Raw genomic sequence first — 5,335 nt, forward strand, 5'->3', positions numbered from 1 at the left:
CTCACTTTCCCAACACCCCTTTGGCTCAGTCTCCCAGATTCCCCGGGTCTACACTCTTCCTCCCCGCTTGGAGCCAGTGTCCCATTTGGAACCCCCACCCCCATTTCATTTTTTCCTAGTGGGTGATCATCATATCTAGCCCAGCTTATGCCAGCCAGGAAACCCGTGGCTCAGTTGTCCATTATTTCAGATAGAAAGACAACTCCGTACGACATGGGACGTCTCATTCAGGTTGTCAAAATGTGCCCTTTCTCCCCAACAATAGCCCTTTCTCCAGTGGACACTAACTAGGTGTCCTCTAAATCAACTCAGTCCAGAGGCTATCTGCCTGGAGACAGCATCTGCTCCCACAGGTTCAGGGCCCAGCCCAGAAGACTGCCCCCACATCAGATGCCAATTGAAAGCTCCAGTTTGCAGATTGAGCTTCTGATCAAATGGGCCATAACTCATGGCTCCCAGGATCCCTTTCTTGGGTTTGGTTTATTTTCTAGAGCAGCTCACAGAACTCAGGAAAACACTATACTTACATTTACTGGCTTAAGATGACGGATATTACAAAGGGTGCATGTGAAGAGCCAGAGAGAAGAGATGCTCAGAGCAAGACCCAGGGAGGGACCCAATGTTCCCATGCTCCTCTAGCATGCCTCCACTGAAAGAATGAACAAGGTTTGTGGTAGAAGCAAATGCCCATTTACTGAGGAACAGCTCTGCATATTTATAGAGCCAGGTGTGGTTTGACAGTTGGCATGGGGTGCTTTCTGATTGGTGGGAAGGATCAGGTGAACCAGCAGGGCTAGTCTGATTGGTGGGTAAGGATCAGGTGAGCCAGCAGGGCTCACCATTGGACGGCTCTTCTTGGGGGATGGGGAAGTTAGTCTTTGGAGCCAGGGCGATTCCCAACACCCACCAGGAACTTTCATCTTTCATCAGCCAGAGAGTTCTCCAAACCCAATCTCTTTGGGGTTTTATGGAGGCCTCATTATGCAGATTAGAATATTGGCCACTGACAACTCAACCTTCAGTCTCTCTCTCCTTCTCAGAAGTTGGGAATGGGGCTCAAAGTCCAAACCCTATAATCATGCCTTGGTCTATTTGGCAATAAGTCCCATCCTGAAGCTACCTACCCCTAGTTACTAGTCAGATCATTAGCATATAAAAATCTCTCCCATGTCTCCAGAGATTCCAAGGATTTGAGGAGCTGTATGGCAAGAACCAGAGTCAGAGACTGAACATATATTTCTTATTGCACCACGGTACCACACTCATTTTTCTCAGCCACCAACCTTTGGGTTATTCCAAACTCATTAGATTAGGGGCAGCAATAAGAACAGGAAGTCATCAATGGTCAAGTTCAGACTGTCTGTTAATGCACTCAGGTTGTTACTTTGCCAATATTTATTACACGCCTAACATCAGCCAGCAATAGAGACGTGGAAAGGAAAAGCAGTTATTTCTGCATAATTAATAAAATACCTATAATTCTTTTAAATTTTTCTTGTCTTCATGGCTTTACATTCTAATGAGGGAGACAGAAAAAATAAACAACCAAGTTGTAAATTTAGAAAGGTAAGAATCTATTTTCTTCAATGCCTCCGTCTCTGGTGTTTAACTCACCTTTTCACACAAGCTAGACACAAATATTTGTGAAATGAAAGGATGAACTCATATTTTGGCAGAAAAGCCAAGCAAATGAAGAACTTATACTAAAATGGGATAACCTGTCCTTCAATAATATTGGTTGAGCACCTACTAAGTGAAAGTCCTATGTCAAGCTAAACAGATGCAGTCCTTGCTCTTTATGACCCTCACAGTCAAAATTCGAACAAATAGGTATCAGAGTCGTGATAAGTGATGTAGATACATAGAAAGCACCTGACAAGATGTTTCTCTGACTCACACGAAAACTTGGTGGCCACCAAAAAGCCAAATCACTTTTGAAAAGTTGAAAGACTGATATAGTTTAAATGTTCTGAGTGAGAGGAAAGGGAGAGGGTGGGAAGGGTAATGATAGGAGAGAAAGCAGAAATTGGATACCGGAGGGAAAGATTCAGGATTCAAGAGCAATGGAAGCTTTTCTGAGGATCCAGGGATTGTACTCAGGGGCCCTCGACCACTGAGCCATATGCCTAGCCCTATTTTGTATTTTATTTAGAGACAGGGTCTCACTGAGTTGCTTAGCGCTTCACTTTTGCTGAGGCTGGCTTTGAATTCATGATCCTCCTGTCTCAGCCTCCCAAAGCACTGGGATAATTGGCATGCACCGCCACACCTGGCTTTTCTAAGGTTTTAAGCAAGATCTGAGTATGGAAAGTTTTCATTTTTTAGGAAATCACTCTACTTAGAGAATAAAGACGATGAGAGGATCAAGAGTGAGTGGACTCACCAATCGGAAAGCTATTGAAGTCATCTAGATATGGGAGGCCATCAACTTGAACTATGAGGGCATGCTTAGGCAGGAAGAAGTGGACAGATCCAAGATGGATCTCAAATGATGCACAGGCTATGATAATAGGCTGATGGACGAACATTGGGTAACAGAAAGGGAGACTGACGAGCATAACTCTTAAGTTTGTGGCCTGAGGAACTTCATAAATGCTTTCATTTTCTGGGATTAAAGGTAGAATCATTTTTAAAAATTTAATAGAATGTATTGATTGTGCATATCAATGGGGTTCATTGTGATAATTCCATATAGTTCCATACCGATCAGATCTAAGCACCCTTTTTCACCCTCCCACTCCCAATCTCTGGTAATTGTTAGTTACTTTCATAGATGCTTTTTTTTTAAACTTCCACATATGAGAGAGAAATGTAGAACTTGTCTTTCTGTGTCTGATGTTTTTTCACTTGACAGTGTCCTCTTGTTCCATCCATTCTGCTGCAAATGGACAAGACTTCACTCTTCCTTGTGCACAGTAACACTTCAGTGTGTCTGTATACCTCACTGTCTTTACCCACTCACCTGTTGAAGGGCCCCTAGGCTGATTCTGTGTCTTAGCCATTGTGAATCGTGCCACTGGAAGAAGCAGGCCCATGAGGCATCTCTTTGGCACACCAACGTCATTTCCTTCAGCTCTGCATTCAGCAGTGGGGTGGCTGGATCATGTGGTAGATCCATTTTTAGTTTCTCAAGGAACCTCCACACTGTTCTCCATAATGGCTGCACTAATTTCCATTCCCACCACCAGCATCTAGAAATCCATTTTTCTCCACATTCTCATCAGTATTTATTACTATTATTTTTTTATAATAGTCACTCTAACTGGGGTGAGACGGTATCTCATTGTGGTTTTGATTTGCATTTCGCTGAATCATTTTTTTTTTTTTGAGGAATAGTATTGGTTAAGTTTCAGACACTATCAACTTGATATACTTGGAAGAGATCAAAAAGGAAATGTTGAATAGTTTGCTGACACCAGTGAGGTGACTTCCTGACTTGAGATTATTCCTTTGGCAATTATGAGGTGTGTATGACCTAATACACATCAATTCCAATATCCTGACTCCCAGAGGACTGGGGCTGATGCAAGAGAAGCCATGTGAGACTCGCTGGACCAGTCAAATCCCTTTTCTTAATCTGAATGGGGGGAAGAGAGATTTTTATACTTTGGCTTCAGAGCTGGGAGCCTATAAATTCAGAGTTGTTAATGAATATGTCCTCTGTATAGGGATCATGTTGGCTAGAAAGAATGAAGATGCTATACCAAGAGAAAGAGAAAGAAAACATCCCGAGACTACCAGGACTTCCTCTGCTCTGCCCCTGGTTTGGTTTCACAAGATAAGAGTCAGTATCCATTTTTAGTGACATTTTATCACTTATAATCATGACAGTACTAGTCATAGCGACAAGCAGTTGGATGGACAATCTAGAACTCAGAGAACAGGGGCGGAGGAGAGACAGAGACAAGAGACAGAGACAGGTCTTTTCCTATAGACCTGATGTAGATAAAGAATTTGACGCCATGGAATGAACCAGAGAACCAAAACAAAACAAAAAGGACTATGAAAATCTAAGCTCTAAGGAAACCTAAAGATCTGGGAGGGAAGGATGAACTCCCAAGATTGAGGGAAATGCTTCTCAAGTCCTTGGAGGCAAACCAGGAGAGTAGGGTGTCCCAGAAGCTGAGTGGCCAGCTCAGGAGAGGATAAGTACATTCAGGACTGAAGCAGCCAGTGGAATGGGCCACATCAAAGTCCCTGCCGTCTTTTCCACAAGTGATTTCAGTCAAGAAGTGGGGGACAGAAGCCAGCTGGACTGAATTTAGGAGTAAATGGAGGTGAGGAAGTAAAAACTGAATATGAAATTCACAATTCTTTTGTGACTCTTAGCTATAAAAGGGAGAAAATGGAAGGATGATGACTGTCACTCATGAAAGGATTTGGTTCTCTTGTTTGAGGAGGAAAGGGACTAAAACAGAATCATATTTAAAGATCTGTTAGGACACAAGGAAGAAGCAGCTAACCCTGCCTGTGTGAATAGAGGTTTCCCCAGGAGCATGATTTTGAGGTCTTGAATAGCGAGTAATAAACTTTTCCAACAGAGGAAAGCATTACATGCAAAAGAAGAACTGTAAGCAAAGACACAGCGGTGTGTTTGGAGGATCGTGAATAGCTCCGTGCAGGAAAACTTCAGCTCTGGACGTTACTACAGAGAAAGGAAAGCCCACACCAAACCTTTCTGTGCCTTTTATCTTTGTTCTCAATTCCATCTTTAAAATGATTCGGTTGGGCCAGATTATCTTTAAAGCCTATTCCAATACTCAGATCCATAGCTTAGTGACCTGTTTTGAATGTTTTATTAGATTAATGCTAACACTCTCCAAAATGAATAATCTAACAGAGGAGTTTCCTGAAACTCTTCTTTATAATGCATGGTGAGAGGCTTCCAAGATTAGAGGCTGAGCTCAAAGTGGCCCACTTAGGAAAAGATGACCATAAGATGTCTTTGCCTTAAAAGTCCATGTGCATTTTATTTCTTACTGTATTGGACATGATTTGTTGTTTCATTAGCATTTATTGGTGCCCCAGAAGATAGGCCAGTTTCTCCTTCTAGATTGAGGAATTTCCCGGTACCTGCAGGAACTTGGAGCAAGGGTCATGGTGCATGCCTGGCGCCCACTTCCTGTCCTTCAGGTCTCTTCACTGGCCCCTTCAAACTGCTGGTTTCACAAAGGCAGGATCTGAGCAACAGCTCTCTGCAGAAGTGAAATATGGCGGAACCTGGGCACAGTGAGAAAGAGGGCATTAAGAGGAGCTTCACTGAGTTAATGGGTCTTTGTAAAAGTCCTGGGCCTCAGGGAATCAAGTAATAGCATTAGGAGACTTAACAGCCCAG

This window comes from Marmota monax, unplaced genomic scaffold (assembly GCF_021218885.2).
Source record: "Marmota monax isolate L192 unplaced genomic scaffold, Marmota_monax_Labrador192_F-V1.1 WCK01_AAM20220418_F8-fsc00029, whole genome shotgun sequence".
Taxonomy (NCBI): Eukaryota; Metazoa; Chordata; class Mammalia; order Rodentia; family Sciuridae; genus Marmota; species Marmota monax.